This window comes from Erinaceus europaeus, chromosome 13, assembly GCF_950295315.1.
Source record: "Erinaceus europaeus chromosome 13, mEriEur2.1, whole genome shotgun sequence".
NCBI classification, from domain to species: Eukaryota; Metazoa; Chordata; class Mammalia; order Eulipotyphla; family Erinaceidae; genus Erinaceus; species Erinaceus europaeus.
Genome location: NC_080174.1, coordinates 77,176,436 through 77,202,378, shown reverse-complemented (window position 1 = coordinate 77,202,378; position 25,943 = coordinate 77,176,436). Strand labels below are relative to the sequence as shown.

Genomic DNA, 25,943 nt, shown 5'->3' with positions numbered 1-25,943 from the left:
ATATTAATGATTAACAATAACTATAATATTATCAATATTATTATAATAGTAACTATAGTACTAATTATCATTAGTATTATTTCTGCTCCTTGATGAGAGTTGTTCACCTAGTTTCATCTTGAATGCCCCCTTAGCAACTAACCCCCCAAATGGGTGTGTTTCTTATGTTGCATCACACAGACCAAGTACTCACTGTTGCTTCCTCTTCTCTTATTCTTCCTTGTCTTCCTTAATCTCTCTTTTTTTTTCAATTTCTCTTCTACTCTTCATGATTTATATATACTAGGCCAGGGCCTTATCCTACTCTTTTGGTCCCTTTGGACTCTTGACCTCAAGACCAAGACCCTTACTTCATTCATTCATTCATTCATTCATTCATTCATTCATTCATTCAACAAATATATACTGTGCGCTTACTTTGTAGCAGACATATTGTACATCTGGAGAATGCATCAGTCAATCAAATGGAGAAAAATCCCCGCCTTTTCTGGAGCTCAAATCCTAGTTGGTTAGGACATTCAATAACTGGAACAAATAGGTAATGCAGCAAGCTTGATAGATGGTTATCAACTATATGGAGACTGAAAATCATTTGTTTCCACAAATAAAATTACTGTGTGGTTTAGTAATTGCATTTCTAGATATATCCCAAAAAGAATTGAAATATAGGACTCACGCTGATACTTGTACATGTGATCCTGGGAATATGGGCAGCTTTACATTTCTCAGCATTATTCATAGAACACATTTTTCTGGATTCAGAAATTGCCTTTGTTCATGAGAGCCAAGAGGCTGAAATAGCTTAAATGTACATTGAAAGATAAATAAGCAAAATGTGACATGCCAAAGAGAAAAAGAGTGAGCAGTGTTATTCAGCCTTAGAAAGGCATGACATCCTGGCACATGCTGTAACATGAATGAGCCTTTTACATATGCTAAGTGGACTAGCTCAATACAAAAGGACACATATTATATGATTTCACTTATATGAGCTGCCTAGAACAGGCAAGCTCATAGAGACACGCACGAAGTAGATGGTGTGAGTGACAGTGTATTAATGCATAATGACACCGATTTTCTTTTCTAAAATGTTTTTATTTATTTATTATTGGATAAAGACAGATATTGAGGGGGTAGATAGAGAGACAGAGAAATTGAGGGAGGAGTAGATAGGGAGGAAAACAGAGAGACGGAGGTAGGTGGTGCTGCCCCTGGTTGAGCACTCATGTTACAGTGTGAAAGGACCCTGGTTCGAGCTCCCCACCAGTCCCCACTGGCAGGGGGAAAGCTTTGCAACTAGTGAAGCAGGGCTGCAGGTTTCTCTCTGTCTCTCTCCCTCTTTATTACCCCCTTCCTTCTCGATTTCTGACTGTCTCTATCCAAAAAATTAATAAAGATAATTAAAAAAGAGAGAGAGAAACAGAGAGACACCTGCAGCCCTACTTCACCAATCAGAAAACTTTTTCCCTGCAGTTGGGGTCCAAGGACTTGAACCCCGGGTCCTTGTACACTATAATGTGAGCTTGACAAGGTGTACCACTGTCTGGGCTCTGCACAGATTTTCTGTTAGGGTTGATGTAAAAGTTCTTGAAACTAACCTTGATGATGGTTCCCTGACATTGTGAATATACTTAATGTCATCAAATTCTGTGTCTTTGAATGAGGTTAAAATAATGCATTTTATTCTAAGTGTAATGTTACGATAATAATAAACACAGAATGCTGCAGAGGAAGATAAAGCATGAGGATGGGAAAGTAGTGGGGTGATGGTGGGGGAGGTTAGATTTATTTATTTATTTATGTTTTTATCTATTTATTTATGAGAGAGAAGCAGGAAACTAGGGATCAATTTCAGCACTTCATGTTTCTAAGTCTCTGTTCTCAGCCAGTGACTGGATCCACATCCTGGGCCATAGGGAGGTCACTTTGAAAAGGGAAGAATTGTGGGGGAAGGTGGCACAGAGGCAAAGACTGGATGAAACAAGTCACGTGGCACTCTAGGGGAAGCATATCCCAAGCAAGATACACTGCGCAGGCGACACAGCGACCGAAAAGCAATTGGTCTTGCCGACGTGTCGGAGATCCTGACTTCGATCCCCAGCATTGCCTGTACCAGAGTGACATGCTGGTGTTCTCATAAACAAACATTTTGAGAGGGATGGCAAAACCTGCTTCAGTTGGGATCATGGGGATTCTGTGATTAAAATGCAGAAGAGTTGCCTCAGCACAGTGCTTGGCACAAGGTTGATCTCCGGTGATGGCGTGAGCCCAGCCGCTTCTGGATCTGTGGTCAGCTTCTGTTCTGAGATATTTATTGTTACCTGTGACGTAGGGATTGTTAAGTATTTTACTGTCACCTCTGCCTGGCACAATAGTCTACACTGAGTAAGTAATATGAATTATATCCTGGCTCCTTGAAATAATTCAGGCTGTACTAAAACATGCAAAAGCACTTAGCACAGTATTTGTCACCTTGATGGTAATCAATACATGTTAGTTTTCTAAGTTCAGTCCATCAGTCCATTATTTCATTCGTCAGACATAAATAAGATGCAACCCCTGCTCTCATGATGCTCATTATTTTACACTCAGGCAGACTAGTTAAGCATGCAGATGAATCTGGGGCCAGCCACAGGCACTGGGGAGGGAGAAGTGGTGTCCAGGAGTGCTCAGGACTGATGTCCGAGGATGGTGACTCAGCAGAAAGTTCTAGCCCCATGCGAGGGATCTAGGCCAGTGGTCAGGGAAAGAGTACCCCAAGTAGAGTGATAGTGTTGCCCTCCATGGCCAGAAATGAAGTGAACAACTGTGGGCAAGCAGTGCTCTGCTTGGCAGGTCCTTTACCAGCCTTTTGCTACTGTTCTAGCTCATAGTGAGCTACCCATGACTAAGGGACCCTAGTGAGATGGTCCATTTATGTTGGATCACTTTCCACAGCCTGTGTCCTTCTGTCTCTATTCTGCTTTGCTTCTTAGCTTTCCAAAGCTTGGTTAAGTGTATCCACCAGCTCTCTTGCTCTCTGTGTTAGGACAGAAATGGACTTGATCGTGACTTTCAAAGCTCGAAAACTATGCTCAAGATGCCAGCAATGTTGGTTTCCTCTGAGATCTCACACCTTGGTTCTTTTCTTTGTCTTGATGTCACCTCCCTTCTGTTGGTATCGGAGTCAGAGTTTCCTTGATTTATATAAAGACACATGTTATATGGCTGAGGGAACACCTACATTTTAACTCAGTTACCTCTTTAAAGACCCTGTCTTGGGGGTTGGGCAGTGGTGCACCCTGTTAAAGGCACATAGTATTAAGTGCAAGGACCCACACAAGGATATAAGCTCAAGCCCCCAGTTGCCCACCTGCTGGGGGAACACTTCACAAGCAGTGAAGTAGATATGCAGGTATCTATTTCCTTTCTTCCTCTCTGACTCCCTTTCCTCTCTCAATTTCTTTCTGTTCTATTCAATTAAAAATAAATGGGGGAAAAAAATGGCTGCCAGGAGCAGTGGATTTGTAGTACCAGCACCAAGCCCCAGCCATAACCCTGAAGGCAAAACAGATAAACAAAACAAAACAGAAAAAAACCTTGTCTCCATATATAGACTCTTCCTAAGGTGCTGGGTATTAGGATTTCAACCTGTGACTTGTTAAAGTGCCCAATATGGCCCACAACCACTGCCTCAGAGTTTTGGTTCAGTGTAACCAATGAGGAGGATCAGCAAGCAACTAGAGGCTGAACGAGAATGAGTTGAGGCTACCTATTCCTCCAGATACTTCCTTGGGACTTTGTGTCACAGATCCTGTCAGCCAGTCGTCTGTGCAGCCTAGAATGTTCCTAGAAGGGGCCATGGAATGAGAGCTCAGACAGACAAGGATGCAAAGGTTACACAGGCTCTTGTGCTAAATATGAATAGACATGGATCCTAGGTCATATCAATGGAGTTTACAGTTAACAGTATTTATATACTTTTCTCTCTCTCTCTTTTTTTTTCTCTTGCTTATTCCTAAGAACTCAGTGCTGGGGCTGGGAAGTGGTACACCTGATTGAGTGCACATGTTATAGTACACAAGGACCAAGGTTCAAGCCCCAGGTCCCCACCTGCAGGGGGAAACTTTGCGAGTGGCGCTGCAGTGTTGCAGGTGTGTCTCTGTCTCTTCCTCTCTTTCTCCTGCTTCCCTCTCTATTTCTGATTGTCTCCAAAAATAAAGATAATAAAAAATTGTGGTCCGGGAGGTACAGCAGTTGATAAAGCATTGGACTCTCAAGCATGAGGTGCTGAGTTTGATACCTGGCAGCACATGTACCAGAGTGATATCTGGTTCTTTATCTTGATCCTACTATCTTTCTCATAAATAAATAAATAAAATCTTTTTTTAAAAAGATAGACAAAAAATTTAAAAGCAAACAAACAAAAAAACTCAGTGTCAATCATTTTTTTCCCCTAGAGATGGTCTCTTATACTCCTCTCTCCTTCCCTACAAGAATTACATTCTCCTGTTACATATTTTCAGACTACTGGAACTTCTCTGCCACATCATTATTAGAATTGTGATTTAAAACATTCACTTAAAATGCATATCTTGGGAGCCTGGCTGTTGCACAGCAGGTTAAGTGCACGTGGCACAAAGTGCAAGGACCAGAGTGAGTATCCTGGTTCGAGCCCCTGACTCCACACCTGCAGGGGAGTTGCTTCACAGGTGGTGAAGCAGGTCTGCAGGTGTCTATCTTTCTCTCACCCTCTCTGTCTTCCTTTCCTCTCTCCATTTCACTCTGTCCTATCCAACAACAGTTGGCTATGACAACTATAATAATAACAACTACAATAAATGCAACAACAAAGGCAACAAAAAAATGGGAAAAATGGCCCCAGGAGCAGTGGATTTGTGGTGTAGGCTCTGAGCCCCAGCCTCATAAGATAAGAAAAAATGCATATCTTATCTCTGTATTTCCCTTTACTCAGACTTTCATGAGGGTAGATATTGTGTCTTTCTTAGAAGAGACAATAGTGTCAAAGAGTTGACTCCTTGGTGTTAGGCTCTACCACTTGTCAGCTCTGTGATACTGCACATGTTACTCTCTTTGCTCTGGTTTCCTCATTTATGAAATGGGGATAGGACTTACCTCATAGGGACATTGTGACTATTAAATCTGCTAATTATATGCAAAGCAGTGATTCTAGAAATGGACACACACATGTTAGCACCTTGTGCTGAATTCTCAGCAGTTCCTTAGCAAACGAAATGAGGTGGTAAATTATGAGACAAAACTAAGGTGAGGTCTGCTCACCGTGATGTGTTCCCTGTGGTTTGACGGGTAATATCAGATACATGTATCAAGCAGGGAATTTCCTTGAGGACACTTACTACACTAGGGAATGTTCCCTTGATTATTCTATCAATATGGTAGAGTCTTGGGCATGAGAAGCCTGACTATTCACTGCTAGCTGGGAGTTCTGATCACATGTTCATGAAATAGCCTCCAACCCTTCCACAAAAGATACAAGGCATATTTCAGTTATATTCCAAAGGGCCCGTGGCTTTACTAGTGCCCAGAGGGTTAAGGAATGGGAAAGTTATCAGGGGAGGGGGTGGGATATGGAGTTTCCATGGTGGGAATTGTGTGGAGTTGTACCCCTCTTATCCTATGGTTTAGTCAATGTTTCCTTTTTATAAATAATAATGATAATAAAATGATACAAGGTAGCCTCCAGGAAAACTTAACAGAAATGTTTAAGCTGTTTGCCTTGAAGATATTGGCAGCTTGGGGGATGTTTGAGATCACACATGCTTTTATTCTGTATTTACCTTCATATTATGACTAGAATCAAAATACCTACTTTCAGCGTGTAAATCTTGGTGCAAGTTGTTCAACCATTTCAATTAGTAGTCCTCTCATTCATTTAGTAGAGACACCCAGTATCACCGTCTTAGTGATCATTTCTATTTACTGTCTAATGACTTCATTAACAGATACATAAATGAAAACACACTCTTTCACACACACACATACACACACACACACACCAGCTGAAATAATTATCACAGAGAACCTACATTTGAATTTCATCTTCATTAGTTAAAGAAATCTTTTAAGACTATTTTAAGACTTATGATCAATTTAGTTCTTCTTTACAATCATTTCCTTAAATTACTTGTCACTTGTTTTCTTGGTTTGAAACAAAATAAAAATTGGCAGTGATGCTGGAACTCTAGATAATATTACCATAAACAGGGGCTCAAGTAATACAGAAATAATGATTTTTCCCCCCAAATCCTAGTAGTTTGGGGTCATTTTGCTTAAGAGAAAACACTTTAAGTTAATGTCATTTTTTTTCTTAAACAGTAGCATTTTAAAATTAGTACTTAAATGGTACAGTTTAAGCCCTTAACTTTTGGTAAGAAAGTTGAGGTTTAAGGTTATGAAGATACATAATCAGCCTGCAGCTGAGTCTGAGTTAGAGCACCAACCCCATTTTCACTATATTACTCTACCTCAGCCTTTTATTGGTCAATAAGCAACACACACACACACACACACACACACACACACACACACACACACACACACGACCCTTAAACCCATAGGTCTCTACCGGGCATGAAACCTGTGATCTCCAGTGACTCAAAAACTGTTAGCAATCTCTCTCTTAATTGCTAAATTATTAATACCACTTTATGCATTTTTCGATATTATAATTGTTACCTTCAGGCTTGATTCCTGTTGTATATACTCTGAGAATAAAGGTATTTTTCTTGTGACCCAGATTTATTGTAATGTGTGTTCATGGTAGGCTGTTTTAAAAATATCAATCAGGAGTTCTTTGGTAAATTGTTACCATGTGCCCAGTGCTATTATTCGAACCAAGAGTAATAGGAAAGAGAAACAAATATTAACATGATTCCAACTCTCCAGGAAATTATAGTATTCCTTAAAATAAAATTTTAAAAAGATGGGTTGGGGCCTCCAAGACAAGTTAAGTTGAATCTGAGAACCAGAGGTTATGGACTTGGAAATCTGCCCTGTCCTGGAATGTGGTTCCTCAGTGACCTGTGAAGACAGATCTAACCACTCTGTGCCTTGTGTTCAAAACTGGTGGGATAAAAATATCTGCCTCATAAGGTAGTTGTGAGCGTTCAAGGAAGTGGCCTCTATCAGGTACTTAAGACAGTCCCACAAAGATAATAAGCAATAAATGCTAGTTTTAGAGTTCCTAGTTATAGACTAAAAAGAGTTTACTCTTAAGAGTCACTTGCTCATCCATCCTTTTAGTGCCTACTTTGTACCAGGTTCTGTGCCTGATGACAAGAATAAAGGAGGTCAGTAAGAGAGACCAAATTCAGAAATGATTCACAGCCTAGAGCTGCCGGTCAGAAAATTCCAGCATAAGCCTCAATTTTGTAAATAAATTTTTACTGGCCAAGCTAAGAAGTTGCAACAGAATCATTATGACTCTGAAAATCTAAATTTCTTTCTTTTTAAAAAAAATTTATTTAAAAAAGGAGACATTAACAAAACCGTAGGATAGGAGGGGTACAACTCCACACCATTCCCACCACCCGGTATCCATATCCCATCCCCTCCCCTGATAGCTTTCCCATTCTCTATCTCTCTGGGAGTATGGACCCAGGGTTGTTGAGGGTTTCAGAAGGTGGAAAGTCTGGCTTCTGTAATTGCTCCCCAGCGATGGAACATAGCGGCGCACTGGCTATGGCCTGTTCGATAGCGATTGAGGAGGGCCCAATCATAACGTGCTAGGTCAAAGCCGGGTTGACGCTTGCAGGGGTCTGTGATGAGGTGTTTGATCTTTACCTCAGCTGACTGCCAACTCTGTTTCCAAGAGTCTGGAACATTGGATCGACCTTCCCGTGGTGCATCCCGTGAGTACCCATTCATTGGGGAAACTGACGATCCTTCCTAGCCGACTGAATCCACATGGATCCCAGTCACTTTCAAAGCCAGCAACAAGCAGCTCCTGACAGCTTTCGAGCTGTTGGTCCTGCTCTTCGAGTCCTCCAACTTAATGTTGAGGGGCTGTCCTTTGCCAAATGCGTTCTTATTGGTCAATTGGCGATACAGCATCAGGCAGATGTTATTTGCCTACAAGAAACACATATAGCAGTCGATGAAGCTGCTCGATTCACCATCAGTGGATTCGATTTAATATGCTATAATCTCCATCCTAAACATGGCTGAGCCATCTACGCCAAATCGTGTCTTGCGGACGTTTACCATACGGCTTCCCCGCTGAACATGGTCGTTGACTGGTCGGTCCATACTCCCAGTCTGCCTCTCTCTTTCCCTAGTAGGGTGGGTCTCTGGGGAAGCAGAGCTCTAGGACACATTGGTGGGGTCATTAGTCCAGGGGAGTCTGGTCAGCATCATGCTGGCATCCGGAACCTGGTGGCTGAAAAGAGAGTTAACATACAATGCCAAACAAATTGTTGAACAATCATGGACCTAAAGGCTAGAATAGTGCAGATGAAGTGTTGGAGGGGGTACCCTCTGCAGACTTTTGTGTAGTTCTGCTTTCAGGTATATATTTTCCCCTGGTTTATGGATACATGTGAACATATGCTCTATCACAGGGGACCTGGTCTATATCTAGGTTTGGAGACTTTATTGGGGAGTGGACCTCCTGGAATGGAATTAGAGAATACTATGAAAGGAAAGGTCTCACCCGAGTGATGAAGCTGAAGTGTTATCATTCCACACCTGAAGTCTCTGGACACAGCCTGAGGTGAAGCATGCTGGGGTGGCACTTGTGGCGTTGATTAGGTTGCTATCGGCGGATGCAATATTATTTGATATGAATAGAGAAAAGCAGGCAGGAAAGTGGGCCCCACCCTAAGGTTCCAGGACTGGGGGAAATATAGGCTCTATAATGGAAATGTTAGGTTCCTGCTGTCTTAGGGTTCAAGAAAACAATGGATAGTTATTGTTATCATCACATTATTTGGTAAATGAGTTAACTTTGAAAAGTCCCTTTGTTAGGGCTTGCTGTATAATACCCAGCATCTTGTATTTAGTGGTGCCCCCTTGTTGTATGCTTTACATTGGGTTGTTCTAGCTCTCCCCCTGCCAAGAAAATTTGGATCAGTCCTGCTAGTTTCGCAGGCCTGCTTGGCCCCGCCCCAAGGAACCTCCAGAGTTCCAGAGTTGGAGGGTTGGAGAGTTGCAGAGTTGGAGAGTGCTTGGCGCCGTCACGGGGGAAAGAGGCAACAGAGTTCTGTTTGGTGATTAGTTTGTCTTAGTTTATGAATCGTTGTTCCTGAATAAAGAAATACAGCTTCCCTGCCCAGCCGTATGTCTCTGGTCGTCTCTGTTACCCACCCATGAAGCTAGCCCGGCCAGCTGGAGCCCCCGAATTTTAACAACACCCCCTGTTGCTTCTGTTCTCTCTGGTCTAGGCTTTTGAGAGAGTCAACATATCAAAGACTCAGCCTATGTATTAAAAAGATTCATTCTATGTTTTAAAAAGTTCTAAACATATGATCAATTTTTCCCCTCTCATATTAACTTATATGACTACACTTTAATAGGAGTGTATATAGACACCATTACCACCACCAAAAGACTGTGTCCCATCCTACCCACCAACTCCCACACCACCCCTGTTGCCCCGGGAAGCCGAATGTCCACCTTCTCTCCCTCACCACAGGTGCCCTACTCTCGATTTAATCAGATCCTGTTTTAGTTTCCCTTTCTGTTCTTCTTTCTCAACTTCTGTTGATGAATGGGATCATCCCATACTCATCTTTGTCTTTCTAAGTTAGCTCACTTAACATAATTCCTTCTAGCTCAGTCCAAGATGGGTCATATAAGGTGGGTTCATTGTTCTTAATAGCTGCATAGTATTCCATTGTGTATATATACCACAGCTTTCTTAGCCACTCATCTGTTGTTGGGCACCTAGGTTGCTTCCAGATTTTAGCTATTATGAATTGTGCTGCTATGAACATACGTGTACACATATCTTTTTGATTGGGCATTATGGAAACCTTGGGGTATATCCCCAGGATAGGAATTACTGGGTCATATGGATGGTCTATGTCTAGCTTTGTGAGAGTTCTCCATACTGCTCTCCACAGAGGCTGGACCCATTTACATTCCCACCAGCAATGCAAAAGGGTCCCTCTGTCTCCACAGCCTCTCCAACATTTGTTGCTGCTGTCCTTTTAGATGTATGCCATTCTCACAGGAGTGAGGTGGTATCTTAATGTTGTCTTTATTTGCATCTCTCTGACAATCAGCGACCTGGAGCCGTTTTTCATATGTTTGTTAGCCTTTTGGATCTCCTCTGAAGTGAAAGTCTTGTTCATATCCTCTGCCCATTATTGGATGGGGTCATTTGCTTTTTTGTTGCTAAGTTTGCTGAGCTCTTTGTATATTTTGGTTATTAGTCTCTTGTCTGATGTATGGCATGTGAGGATCTTCTCCCATTTTGTGAGGGTTCTCTTTGTGTGATAGTTATTTTGACTGTGAAGAAGCTTTTCAATTTGATATAGTCCCATTGGTTTGTTTCTGCTTTAGTCTTTCTTGCAATTGGATTTGTTTCATCAAAGATGCCCTTGAAGTTTAGGTGGGAAAGTGTTCCACCAATGTTTTCCTCTAGGTATTTGATAGTTTCCAGTCTAACATCCAGGTCCTTGATCCATTTTTAGTTGATTTTTGTTTCTGGTGAGATAAGGTGGTTCAGTTTCATTCTTCTGCATGTTACAACCCAGTTTTCCCAGCACCATTTACTGAAGAGAGCCTCCTTCTTCCATTTAATACTTGGGCCCCCTTATCAAAGATTAGATGTCCACAGGTGTGGGGGTTTAGTTTTGGGCTTTCAATTCTGTTCCACTGGTCTGTGTGCCTATTTTTGTTCCAGTACCAGGCTGTTTTGATGATGATGGCCTTATAATATAGATTAAGATCTGGCAGGGTGATGCCTCCATTTCTGTTTCTTTTCCTCAAGATGGTTTTGGCAATTCTAGGTGTTTCCTGGTTCCAGATAACTGATTGTAGTTTTTATTCTATTTTCTTAAATAAGCTTGGTGGGATTTTGATGGGTATTGCATTAAATTTGTATATGGCTCTGGGGAGAATATTCATTTTGATGATATTTATTCTTCTGATCCATGTGCATGGGATGTCTTTCCATTTCTTGGTATGAGTTTCTATTTCCTTAAATAATGACTCATATTTTTCAGTATACAAGTCTTTTACTTCTTTGGTCAGCTTTATTACTAGGTATTCTATTGATTTTGCTGCAACAGTGAATGGGGGTGATTTATGGATGTCTTCTTCAGTTTTAGTGTTTGCATAGAGAAATGTCACTGATTTTTGTACATTGATTTTGTAGCCTGACACCTTGCTGTATTGCCTAATAACTTCCCGTAGTTTTCTGCTGGATTCTTTAGGTTTTTCAATGCATACTATCATATCATCTGCAAATAGTGAGAGCTTGACTTCTTCCCTTCCAATCTATATTCCTTTGATTTCTTTCTCTTGCCTGATTTCTATGGCAAGAACTTCCAATACTATGTTGAAGAGTAATGGTGACAGCCCTATCTAGTCCCCGATCTGAGGGGGAATGCTTTCAGGTTTTGTCCACTGAGTATGATGTTGGCTGTAGGTTTGCTATATATGGACTCTACTATCTTGAGGAATTTTCCATCTATTCCCATTTTTTGTAGTGTTTTGAGCATGAATGGGTATTGGATTTTGTCAAAGGCTTTCTCTGCATCTATTGAGATAATCATATGGTTTTGGTTTTGGTTTTATTGATGTGGTGAATGATATTGATTGACTTACTTATGTTGAACCAGCCTTGCATTCCTGGGATAAATCCCACTTGGTCACGATGAACGATCTTTTTGATATACTGCTGTATCCCGGTTGGCCAAGATCTTGTGTAATATTTTGGCATCTATGTTCATCAGAGATATTGGTCTGTGGTTTTCCTTTTTTGTTGTGTCTCTATCTGCTTTTGGTATTAGGGTGATGTTGGCTTTGTAGAAGGTGGAAGGGAGTGTTCCTGTTTCTTCGATCTTATGGAAAAGCTTTAGAAGTATAGGTATTAACTGTTTCCTGAAGGTTTTGTAGAATTCATTTGTGAAGCCATCTGGTCCAGGACTTTTGTTGTTGGGGAGATTCTTAATAACTGTTTTGATTTCTTTGTCTGTGATTGGTGCATTTAGGTTTTGTAGTTCTTCTTGGTTCAGTTTTGGAAGGACATATATTTCTAGGTATTCTTCCATTTCTCCCAGATTTTCTAGCTTGGTGGCATATGATCTTCCTTCCTTCCTTCCTTCCTTTCCTTTTTCTCTTTCTTTCTTTCTTTCTTTCTTTCACCTCCAGGGTTATTGCTGGGGCTCAATGTCTGCACAATGAATCCACTGCTCCTGGAGGCTATTTTTTCCCTTTTGTTGTCCTTTTTGTTTTATTGTTGTGGTGGTTATTATTGTTGTTATTGATGTTATTGATGTTGGGTAGGACAGAGAGAAATGGAGAGAGGAGGAGAGATAGAGAGGGGGAGAGAAAGATAGACACCACAGAGACAGAATTGCAGGGGGTGCTGTGGATGGCAGAGCCAGAAGAGAGTGATGATTTTTTTTTTCTCCTACTCATCCAGCCCTGTGTTTCTCCACTCTAAGGTGACTTACTAGTTTTGAATTTGGGTCATTAGGTAGAAAATAGTATTAGTTATTAAGATGAAAACTGTAAGAGTTGTTATTAGCAGAACACTGTGGGAAAAGGCATGTATATTTTGAAAAAAAAAGTTTCATTGGTGTGTTGGACATGTCTGGTGACTGTTTTGCTAAGCTGAGGCTGGACAGTTATGGTCAAATGCCATGTCTGGTAATGGTGTCACTTGAATGTATCTGAGGTGTGTTATTTACCTACTCTGTGACCTTGGACATGTTACTTTACATTATAAATTGGGGTACATTATTAATACTGCCTAGCTCATGAAGTGGTCACTGTGAGGATGGAATGTAATACTTATAAAACTAAATGAAAGTTACTATTTATTGGGAAGTGGGCTGAGAGCTTCACTGGGTTCTAGCTGGCAGGAGAGTAGAGTTGGAAGGCCAGAAGTTCATATCAGCACTTACTACCAAGGTTTGAAATGAATCCATGTCTGTCAAGGACTAAATAGGTTCTAAATCTTTTTTTTAAAGCAACTTATTCAAGACTAAATAGCTAAAACTGGTAAAGTTTGAGCTGTCTCCAGGGAGCCTTACCAGACTAGAAAAAGATAGAACAGTCTGGGGTTGTAGATTGACTAGCCAACACCCATCTTCAGCAGAGAAGCAATTACAGAAGCCAGATCACCCAGGGTTATTCCTGCCTCTAGGCTTATTTCTGGAGCTTAGTGCCTACACTAGGAATCTACTGCTCCTGTGGCCACTTTTACAACTTTATTTTTAAATAGTACAGAAAGAAATTGAGAGAAGAGGAAAAGATAGAAAGAGAGAGACAAAGACACCTGCAGACCTGCTTCAGCACTTGTGAAGTGACCCCCCTGCAAGTGGGGATCTGGGGAACCCTGCATCCGTGTGCAAGTCCTTGTGCTTCCTACTATGTATGCTTAACCCAGTGTACCATACCCCCCACCCCCCTTTAAAAATGTTTAGTCCATACTCCCATTGTGGGAAAAGTGATAAGAGGAAGATGATCAGAGGACTCTAAACTCCAACTCCGTCAGCACCCAGAGAAAGAAAAGGAAAAAAGCATATTTAGACACTTGGGTGTAGTAATAGGTGTATTACTTAGAAAAGAAGAGATGATGGGACCATAAAAAAGGACAAATATATATAAATATAGACAGATGTAGAAACTACAGCCTTGGGAGAACTGCTATAGCTTACAATGGAAGGACTGAGGATTCAGAACTCTGGTGGTAGGGACAGTGGGGAGTTGTATCTCTGTTATCTTATAATTTTGTACATCAGGATTAAATCACTAATAAAATTGTTTTTAAAGAAAGTGAAGTTTTTGCTCTTTTGTTAGAGGAAGCTGAGTAAAGGGGGCCTGGAAATTTTTCCACTGTGTCCTGTCCTTAGTTCTGTAGATCTCTGTAGAAAAAATTGGAAGTTGCTACGAACAAGAAACGATGAGAAAAATAACTATGTATAGAGCGTAACAAAGTGTGCGTTACTCAAAAGGAATGCTTTGTGGGGAACGGATATGAATAAATGGGACACTGAACCTACTTATTCAGCTAACAGCTCAAGCCTCTTACCTAGTAAATTCCCACTCCTCATTCATAATAATATAGCTCAAATGTTGCACCAGGAAGGCTTCCTGTACCATCTCCCCACAGCAGATATCTCTTGGCTGTGAGATAAATTGATTCAGAACTCAGCTTTATCTGATGTACCTGTGTGACTATATAGTGACCAACCCTTACTTTACACTTGTCTGAACTTTCTGAATGAGTGCCCGAGAGGTTAAGAGATAGAAATTAGAACCTTAGGACTAGAAGGAAGACATGGTGCCCAGTTTAAGAAGTTTTGGTTTTCCTTAAAGGCAAAATAAAAGGAAATAAGTAAATACCCAGTTGTAAAGATGAAAATTAAACCGGAAGACACAGGAGACTAGTGGTAAACAAGAGGGAATAGAAGCCTAATAGGACCAGGAGAAGAAGGAAAAAAAGATGCATAAAATCAAGCAATGCAATTAAGAGCCTATAGGCTGTGGTGTCAAAAACAGATTCAGTCAGGTTTCTTCTGTGGTATACACTCCCTGTGCTCTTCTTTCCTCTTTCCCTCTGATAACATGCCCTAGAATGACCATGAAGCTGCCTCTCCATAAAGACTTTGATACAGACTTGCTGATAGAATGAGTAAAGGAAACCATTCCATCCTGATTCCTTTGCTAGATTTCAGCTGCTTGTTTAAATGGAGTTTGTGGGGTTTTTTTTTGTTCCCCCCCCTACACCCCACAAGGCTTGGCATTTCAACCAGGCAACATCAGTGGGCGGTATGTTGTTACACATCAACCCAGGCGCCTCCTCCGCCTCCCTCATGCTGGTTCTCAGTGTCCAAGATCAAAGAGAAATATTTTTAAAACCACAGATGAAGAAACAAAGCTGACTGCCTTTGATGTCAGGCAAGAGAAGCGTAATCTCTGCCCCCGATTTGCTTTTACTGCTGATGCAATTTGTGGCTGCAATGTCTAGTCTAGGTAATTGCTTCTCCAACCCGCACACCACTCTTGTGTTTTTTATTTAAGTGTAAATTTTCATTTGGCTAAATAAACAGTTCCTGTCTGCCCCCAGAGGATGGTGGCCTTGAAACACTGGGGTGCTGAGGGGTTTTCATGAAAACAGAGTCCAGGTAATCAGGAAGGTCTAACAAGAGGCCATTATGTAAAGTGCGCCCTTCCTTAACTTTCTCTTTTATTGGAATAGCGTAATTTCAGTTTCATAAATACTAAGAGGTTTACCGCTGGGCACTGGGGCTATCCATCTCATTTCACCTTGGAAATTAAGACTGCTGTTTCCCTGCAAAGTTTCTCTTTGTCTCTGATATCTCTTTAGCTGCCTTTAGGAACCAAGCCAGGATGTAAAGAATTCAGACCATTTTATTTTCTCACAAGGTCAGATTGCTCATGACTCTTAATAGAGAAACTTTTTTATTGAGGGGCAGTCCTTCTCCTAATACATCTCTCCTTTCAGAAACAGTTGCAATGACATTAACTTAAAACCTTAACCTTTATGCAGGATAGTAGTAGTAGTAACAGTAGTAGTAGTAGTAGTAGTAACAGTAATAGTAGTAGTAACAGTAGTAGTGGTAGTGGCAGTAGTAGTGGTGGTGGTGGTGGTAGTAGTAGTAGTGTAGTAGTAGTGTAGTAGTAGTGTAGTAGTAGTAGTGTAGTAGTAGTAGTAGTGTAGTAGTAGTAGTGTAGTAATAGTAGTGTAGTAGTAGTAGTGGTAGTAGTAGTAGTAGTGTAGTAGTAGTAGTGTAGTAGTAGTAGTGTAGTAATAGTAGTGTAGTAATAGTGTAGTAGTAGTGTAGTAGTAGTAGTGTAGTAATAGTAGTGTAGTAGTAGTAGTGTAGTAGTAGTGTAGTAGTAGTAGTGTAGTAGTAGTGTAGTAGTAGTAGTAGTGTAGTAGTAGTGTAGTAGTAGTAGTGTAGTAGTAGTGTAGTAGTAGTAGTGTAGTAGTAGTAGTGTAGTAGTAGTAGTGTAGTAATAGTAGTGTAGTAGTAGTAGTGTAGTAGTAGTAGTAGTGTAGTAGTAGTGTAGTAGTAGTAGTTTAGTAGTAGTAGTGTAGTAGTAGTAGTGTAGTAGTAGTAGTGTAGTAGTAGTAGTAGTGTAGTAGTAGTAGTAGTAGTGTAGTAGTAGTAGTAGTGTAGTAGTAGTAGTGTAGTAGTAGTGTAGTAGTAGTAGTAGTGTAGTAGTAGTGTAGTAGTAGTAGTGTAGTAGTAGTGTAGTAGTAGTAGTAGTGTAGTAGTAGTGTAGTAGTAGTAGTGTAGTAGTAGTAGTATAGTAGTAGTAGTGTAGTAGTAGTAGTGTAGTAGTAGTAGTGTAGTAGTAGTAGTGTAGTAGTAGTGTAGTAGTAGTAGTGTAGTAGTAGTGTAGTAGTAGTAGTGTAGTAGTAGTAGTGTAGTAGTAGTAGTAGTGTAGTAGTAGTAGTGTAGTAGTAGTGTAGTAGTAGTAGTGTAGTAGTAGTGTAGTAGTAGTAGTGTAGTAGTAGTAGTAGTGTAGTAGTAGTAGTGTAGTAGTAGTAGTATAGTAGTAGTAGTGTAGTAGTAGTAGTGTAGTAAGAGTAGTAGTAGTGTAGTAGTAGTAGTAGTGTAGTAGTAGTGTAGTAGTAGTAGTAGTGTAGTAGTAGTAGTGTAGTAGTAGTAGTAGTAGTAGTGTAGTAGTAGTAGTAGTAGTGTAGTAGTAGTAGTAGTAGTGTAGTAGTAGTAGTGTAGTAGTAGTAGTAGTAGTAGTAGTGGCAGCAGCAGCAGCAATAATAGTGGCAGGAAAGGCTATGCATTTGTAAATAAATAATAGACACAGTTCTAGGTGTTACATGCATTTGTTCTCACCTAGCCCTTGCAATAAGCTCTGCCAAGCAACCATTACAGATTTAGTTTACAGAAGAGAAGGCTAAGACACAGAAACATTAAATGACTTCCTGCTAAAATCTCACAGCAAGATAGAGGCAAAGCCAGAATCAGATCTTTGTTGGTTTACTGTGTTTCAAGACTGCACTTTCCCATGAGACATGATGGGCAAGATAGTATTCACCTTCATAATTCCTTGTGTTCTCATCAAGTCAATAGTGATGGCACAGTTGACAGGGATTGGAGCAGAAGACTCATGCTTCACTTTAATGAGTTGTGGTGCTTTTTCCTTCTACTCAGAATGCCCTCCACAAGGCATTGCCCTTCATGCCCTTCTCTACTTGCTTCATGGAGGGGGGGGGGATCTTTCATGACCTCATACATAGTCCTGTCTTGCTTCATGGGGGGGAAATCTTTCTTGACCTCATACATAGTCCTTTCCATGTATTGCTGCAGATTCTCTCTCTCTGTCTATCTCTCTCTCTTTGGCTGCTAGGGTTATCGTTGGTGCTTGGGGCCTATATGACTCCATCACTCCCAGTTCCTATTTTTACTTTTCATAGAAAATGAGACAGAGAGTAATAGAAAGGGGAAGAGAAAAGTCGAGAGACAGAGAGAAGTAGAGATACCTGTAGCACTGCTTCAGTGTCTCACCGTTTGTGATGCTTACCGTAACTCTGCTGGTGGGAACCAGGGGCTTGAAGCCAGATCCTCGTGCATGTGTACCACTAGCTATACTCTCCATTTTTATTCATCTCAACTTTATGCTTCTGGGTGTTAAATTCATTCTAGGGCCTGACAGAGTCGATTTCCTGGCTTGTCTGCCAGCAGGTTGAAATTCTGCTTTCAGGTGCACTGACTCTCAAGCTCCTCTCAGTAAGTTCTAGTTAACTGTTTAGGGACCATGCTATCTTTACAGTGACTATGCCCAGTAGTTGTGATTGGCATTCACTGAGTCCAAAAGTCAGGGTGGAGCTCCTAGAGTTGTAGGTTTGTCTTATCTTTGGAGTTTGCTTCAAGACGCCTGTTTTTGGCAGATTAACTTAACAGACATATACTGAAAGCTGGCATGCAGGTAACAACAGAGCAATAATCATTCATTTCTGCCATCTGACTCAGTTTATAAAGTTTTGTTCCTCTTAAGGTACTGCTTCTATGCTAATTGCCTTTAAAAAGACTTATCTAGAGGACAACAAGGCTAAGAACATAGTTCTTGAGTCCCCGTCAGAGAGCTGGAGAAATAGTAGTGTGATAGCTACTAAAACAGTATCTTCTATCGTCTGATTACCTTACATTCATTAAGATTTAGGTTTTCACCTTGACATGTTGTACAGTAATATCCTAGCTTCCATCATACATTTGAGGAATCTGAGATTGGAGAAGTTGTCATTTTGCCCAAGATTGCATGGCTAAGAGGTTAGTAAGCTAGTCTCTGAACTAGTCATTGATTTAAGAGCTTTGCACTTAAGCTAACAACCATTCCACAAGAACCTTAGCGTATACAATACTACAGAATGCTGATCACTGGTAGGAGATGCTGGGGAGAGCTCAGTGCCAAATGTTATTGAAACACAATAACATTGTGTAGAAGGTAGAAGAATAAATGTTTCTCAAGAAGATGACATTTTATTGAACTTTGAAGAGGGAATAATTTTTTCTTTATTGGGGGGATTGATGATTTACAGTCAACAGTAAAATACATGTGTAAGATTTCTCAGTTTTCTAAATATTTTTATTTATTTATTATTATTGGATAGAGACAGAAATTGAGAAGAGAGGGGGAGACAGAGAGGGAGAGATACAGAGAGACACCTACAGCACTGCTTCACCACTTGTGAAGCCTTCCCCCTTCAGTTGGTGACCAGGGGCTTGAACCCATGTACTTGTGCACTGTAATGTGTGTGATTAACCAGGTTCAACACTGCCTAGCCCCTTTTCAGTTTTCTATATAGCAATTCAACCCCCTCTAGGTTCTCTCTGCCATCATGTTGCAGGAACTGAGCCCTCTGTCCCATCCCAGAGCCCTTTACATTGGTGCAATACCCTAACTCCAGTCTAAGTTCTGTTTAGTGTTTTCCCTTCTGTTCTTGATTTCCAACTTCTGTCTATGAGTGAGATCATCCCATATTCATCTTCCTGATTCTGACTTATGTCACTTAAGCTTCAAGCTTCATCCAAGATGTGTTGAAGAAGGTGAAATCATCATTTTTAATAGCTGAGTGGCATCCCATTGTGTATATATACCACAACTTATTCAGCCACTCATCTGTTATTGGATACCTGGGTTACTTCCAGGTTTCGGCTATTACAAATTGCGCTGGTATGAACGCTGGTAAACACAGATCTTTTTGGATGGGTATATTGGTTCCTTAGGATATATCTCTAGGAGAGGAATTGCAGAGTCATAAGGAAGGTCTACTTCGAGTCTTCTGAATGTTCTCCAGCTGTTCTTCACAGGGGTTGGGCTAATTTATATTCCCACCAGCAGAGTGGGAGGGTTCCTTTGTCCCCACAACTTCTCCAGCATTTGTTGTTGCTACCTTTTCTGATATATGACATTCTCATAGGAGTAAAGTGGTATCTTTGTTGTCTTTTACCATCTTTTTATTATTTTATTATTATTATTATTATTTATTTATTGAATAGAGACAGCCAGAAATTGAGAGAGGAGGGGGAGACAGAAAGGGAGAGAGATAGACACCTGCAGCCCTGCTTCATCATGTATGGAGCTCTCTCCCTGCAGGTGGGACCAGGGGCTTGAACCTGGGTCCTTGTGCAGTGTAGTGAGTGAGCTTAACCAGGTGTGCCACTGCCTGGTCCCTCCTCATTGTTGTCTTTATTTGCGTTTCTCTGACAATCTATGACTTGGGACATTTTTTCATGTTTGTTGGCCTTTTGGATTTCTTCCTTGGTGAATCTTCTGTTCATGTCCTCTCTCCATTTTGAATGGGGTCATTTGTGTTTTGTTGTTGTTGTTGTTGTTATTGCTGAGTTTGGTGAGCTTTTAGATAGTTTATTTATTAGCTTTTTGTCTGATACATGACATGTAAAGATCTCCTCCCATTCTTTTAGGGGGTCTCTTTGGGTGATGGTTTTTCTTTTTTTTTTCTTTTTATATTTATTTACTTTCCCTTCTTTTACCCTTGTTTTTTTAATTGTTGCTGTAGTTATTATTGTTGTTATTATTGATGTCATCATTGTTAGATAGGACAGAGAGAAATGGAAAGAGGAGGAGAAGACAGAGAGGGGGGAGAGGGGGAGAGAAAGATAGACACCTGAAGACCTGCTTCACCACCTGTGAAGTGACTCCCATGCAGGTGGGGAGCCAGGGGCTCAAACCAGGATCCTTAACCTAGTCCTTGGGCTTTGCACCACCTGCGCTTAATCCGCTGTGCTATCGCCGGACTCCCTGGGTGATGGATTCTTTTGCTCTGCATTTTAATTTGATGTAGTCCCATTGGTTTATTTTTGTTTTAGTCTTCTTTGTAACTGGATTCATATCATTGAAGATGCCTTGAAAATGTAGATGGAGAAGATTTCTGCCAATATTTTCTTCTGAGTATTTGATAGTTCCTGGTGTAATGTCCAAGTGAATAGGAAAATTTTTTGACTAGAAAATAAAGGGAAAGAAATGGTAAGCAGAAAGAGGAGCTTGGCAAAAATACAGTGCGAGAATTTATGCATATCAAGGAATGATGGATAATTCTCTTGGGTAGGGACAAGAAAACATGAGGTAGGATGGCCAAGGCAGTGGGGATAGAGGTGGAGTACTAAATAGTATTGGAGAGGTAGGCTAGAGCCGGAATGGGCACCAACTTTAATCTGTGGTTAATGAGATACCATTACAAGCCCTGAAACACCCCATCAGGTGGTTGGATGCTGCTTTTTTTTTTTTTCCCAAGGGCCTGATATAAATTGTGGATCTACACACATAGTGACAGATGGACAAGAGAAAAGGTGTGAGTTGGAAAACCATTTCAGCAATGCATTTTCTGTCACTCCAGATAGTTATAGGTAGGAGATCTCAAACCAATAAATACTGCTTAAACCAACATATATGCACATGTATTTGTCATGACAAACTTCAATTAAAAGCATTGAGCTGGAAATTTAATTCTGGGTGGTAGCATTCTCAAGGAGGTCAGCCCACAGCATTCAGGGGCTCTGCTAATGAATTCATTTCCCAGACCCCCTGCTTGAAATGGAACATAATGAGAGTGATGATTCTGCTCCATGCAGGGTAGACTTGGAAAGTAACGCCTTATCATAGTCTAATTAAAAACATTTAAATACCTTAGTAGAAATATGTAATAACACCCCAACAGGAGAAGTGAAGGAGGGTTTGGAGGCTTGAGAAAAAAAATAAGTTCATTTCACTGGACATTTTTAGCACTTTTTGAAGGTGGCTGGCTATACTTAAAAAGTGAGGTTTCATATAGTGTTTCAAATTAAGAGAAATAAAAATGATCAAGATTACCTGGAGTCACTGCATTTCTTCTCTACGTGGAGCTTCATAGTACTTACCTTATTTTTTTAGAAGAATATTTGAACCCAGAGGATTCTGAAACAGATCCCACTGGGGAGGTAGTTATAGAGCCAATTTCTCCTTTCATCCTATCTGCACTAAGACCCACTATGCCTGGGTAGGAGGCAGTTTCACAAACCAACATTTTCTATAAAAAGGGATTTATTTTCTCCTCCTGATAAACTACCATTATTTCATTTCACTGACACTCATTAAATGCCTGATCTAAAATCTCAAGTGCATTCTGCTCATCTGCTTTCTAAGGCAATCTTGGAGTCATTTAACAAAATGCACCTCTGCTATTAACCCACTTGGGTGATGCTGGCCTTTCTGTATGTGACTTTAAAAGACATGTTTTCTTTTACATAATCATTCTTATTTATTCCACATTTCCTGTGCTTATCTTGTGTTTACACAATTTACACACACACACACACACACACACACACACACCTACACACCTGTTTTTCTCTTTAAGGTAGTTGTTTGTCCTTTTTACAGAGAAGGTAACTGAGGCTCAGAAAAGCAGAAAAAAAAAACTTCCCAAGTGGTCATTTGGCCAGTACCAGTAAACCATGAGGTTGAAATCAGGTCTTTAACAACCACAGTATCATGTTCCTATACACTCAGATGAGGGAATGATTAGTTCCAATTCCCAGTTTCAGTTTAGAGGTTGGAATCACATGGTTCTTTTTTTTCACTTAATTCTTTTATTATGTTTATTTATTTATTGGATAGAGACAGCCAGAAATCAAGAGTGAAGGAGGAGAGAGAAAGAGAGAGAGAGAGAGAGGGAGAGAGAGAGAGAGACCTGCAACACTGATTCACCACTTGCAAAGCTTTCCCCCTGCAGGTGGGGACTGAGGGCTTAAACCTGGGTCCTTGTGCACTCAACTAGGTGTGCCACCACCTGACCCCATTTTTATTCTCTTTTGTATTTACACTTATTTGATTATTATTTTGGGTAGAGACAAAGCATGAGAGAGCAAGAAAGGAAAAGGGCATGAGAAAGAGAGAGAGAGAGAGAGAGAGAGAGAGAGAGAGAGAGAATAGTACTGAGGCTTCCTTACTATGGTAAAGGTTGGGTTCTATCCTGGGTTAGGAACATGGCAAAGTAGAATTCTATTCAAGTGAGCTATTTTTCTGACCCCCACATGTTTTTTTGTTTGTTGTTCCAGCTCAGCTTCCATGGCAATGAAGGAAATTTTGGTGCTGTGGTCTCATTCTCTCTCTGTTCTGTCTTGATCTACAAGAAGTTCTGGGGAAGGAGCGTGGCATTACCAATGTTACTACTCAGATTGTGTCTAGAGTAGAGGCAGCAAAAGGAATGCTGAATGCTGCTAATATGTGCCTTTTGTTGTAAAAATGAAAAATTTCTTTGGATTTCCTTCCACTAAAAGAAGCAGCATGTGTGATACTTTCATGCAAGTGAAGTGGTGGAATATGAAATTTCAAAAAACCAAAATACCTGTATTACACATTTCTGTGTATGGAATTGTTAAGTTTCCAGAAGTCATGTTTGTTAATTTGAAGTTGATCATTTCAATCCAGGAAAGAGGCCATCTGGGTTCTCTATTCTTTCTGCCTGGGTGGCTGAAAGTGTTCTAATTGGTGGCTTCCTCAACAACCAGGCCCTGGAGCAAGAACCCCCAAGGGACTGAGAAGAACCCCTAAGGGACTGAGAGGGACACACAGCAGGAGCCGAAAAGACTTCATTTTTCAAGTCACTGACATTTGGCTGCTTGTTACTGCATAGCATTTTAGCATATCTTAACTGACACAGGAGTTATCTCCATTGTTCCTACAGAGACATTGAAGCTCGATGAAATAAATTGAACAAATTTTCTTTTAATTCAGGGTCATCATGATCTAGTTTTTTAATTTTTGATTTATAAAAGGAAATACTGACAAAAAAATAAGAAAAAAACTCTCTTAGATGCCTAATTCTGTATTTGAACTCAGATCTGACACCAGTGTGGTGTATACTTTACTTATATCCTACTGCTCATAATTACCACCAGATATTTTTCTTGGCTTCATTTAAGTCTATGTGTGAGTCCAAATTTTCATAATGGATCTTTGAAAATTGAAATGGGGTGGTAGCAAAATCATGTACAGAGTTCTGGTGGTGAGAACTGTGTGGAGTTGTACCCCTCTTATCCTATGGTTTTTTTTTCAGTGTTTCCTTTTTATGAATAAAATTATTTTCTTTAAATGAGCTTGTGTCTCCAATCTGCCACGTGTTAGCTTAGTATCCTTGTTGGGTTTTTAGAGGCTGGTATCCTGGGCCTTCTGTTTCAATAAAGAGTGCAGAGAGTAACAATGTTGAGTAACAAAGAGTGCTTGTTTCTTATAGTATAATAACTAAAAATTGTCAGTGACAGTCTGGGTAAAAATTGGAGGTGGATTCTTTTATTTTTTGCTAAATATTTTTAAATTTATTATTGGATAGAGACAGAAATTTTTAGAGGTGAGGAAGAGACAGAGAGGAAAAGAGACACCTGCAGCCCTGCTGCACCGCACATGAAGCTTTCCCCCTGCAGGTAAGGACCAGGATGAACCTGATCATAGAGTATTGTAATGTGAGCACTTACCCAGGTATGTCACCACCTGGCCCCTGGGATGAGTTCTTCTAAGTAACTAAAATCAGGCAGTAAACTAAAGTAACTAAAATCAGTCCCAAACCTCCAACTTAGACCACTAATTCCTCGTACTGTCTCACTGATTCCAAGATTTAACTGAAATCACTACAACCCTATGATCCACAAGGAGAAAGAGGCAAGATCCACTTTGAATCACTGAGTTCCACCTTGAGAGCCTTCTCATCTCTATTATAGTTTTGTGACTCAGAGATTCAAGCTGATTTATTCTTTGAATATTCCTTTCCTTTCTCTTACTCCAGTTTAGCACTGAGAACAGCAGGCATTATCTTGGCAAGGTTACAGAATAAACTTGCTGCTTTTAGGACATCTGTATCCAGCAAAACCTTTATTTTCTCTCCCTTGGGCATAATCTTGGAAAAACACATCTGCTATTCTGGTTGCTTACCTGACTAGGCTTATTTTTTCCTCCCTTGGATGGAGAAATGTTCAGTCAAGATACAAGGAAGAGTTTTCACACCCTCTGAAGTCACAGGCCCTTTGTGTATTAAAAAGAAAAACATACCATAAAGTCTTGATTGAGTAATAAAGCTTTACTGAAAAGATAAGAGTACCACCTGGGTCCCAGAGTCCTTCAGTTCTAGGATGTGAAAGTCTTTGAAAATGCTTTTAGGGTCTCTTCTGAGTAGTTCTCTGAAGAGTGGGCAGGGACTGGAGGTTTTGAATGACCTTTAGCAGACAGATTCTATATCCCAGATATGCTACGCAAGACTTATCTCCCATCTCAGTCTCCTTAGATTGACTAGGCCACATTTATGGGAAGCTGCCTCTAACCTGACCCTTTTCAGTACACAGCCCAGTAGCTGGAGAAAAGTAGCAAAGGTCAGAGTAACATGTAAAAGACTCAGTATTCCCTCACTCATTCATTCTAGGACAATCACTTTTATATACAGGATACAGGTATCAGACACCAAGAAAACATTGGTAATTCAACACATTGAAGGTTTTTTTTCCTTAAGATTTCTGAGAAACAGGAGTGGGGTGAGATGGAGAGAGAGAGAGAGAGAGAGAGAGAGAGAGAGAGAGGAAGAAGGAGGAGGAGGAGGAGGGGGAGGAGGAGGAGGAGGAGGAGGAGAAGGAGAAGGAGGAGAAGAAGAAGAAGAAGAAGAAGAAGAAGAAGAAGAAGAAGAAGAAGAAGAAGAAGAAGAAGAAGAAGAAGAAGAAGAAGAAGAAGGAAGACCAGAGTATTATACCATCATCTACACTGTCAGAGATACAATCCAGGATTCTCCTTTTTTTTTCTTTTCTTTCTTTCTTCTTCTTTTTTTTATTTTATAGAAGAGGAATTGAGAGGGGAGAGGAAGAGATAGAAATGGAAAGAAATAGCCACCCACAAACCAGCTTCAGCATACATGATATGCCTCCCCCCCAAGTTTACAGGTGGGGCAGGGACTTGAACCTCAGTCTTGCACATGATCACGTGTGTGTTCTACCACATGTGCCACCATCCAACCGAGAGATACAGCAACATCGGGCCACTTCTCCAAGGTCACTGGGAGAAGTTGTTATGGAGCACTCCACTCCAAGCTCCCAGAACACAGAAATGATTCAGGGACTCTGGGAGATAACTCTTTACCAAATAAAGGTGGAAAATAAGAAAGAAGACTTTCTTTTTCTTTTTTTTTGCTTCCACAGTTACCGCTGGGGCTCAGTGCCGGCAACAGGAATCCACTGCTCCTGGTTGCTGTTTTTTTTTTTCTTTCCATTTTATTGGAT

The 25,943-nt window shown here is 40.6% G+C and overlaps 1 protein-coding gene across 6 annotated transcripts in view; it reads left to right on the top strand.

Moving 5' to 3' along the window:
* DAB1 (DAB adaptor protein 1) overlaps nt 1–25,943 on the top strand; it is a 1,538,943-nt gene that overhangs the window by 185,752 nt on the left and 1,327,248 nt on the right. The window lies entirely within an intron of this gene.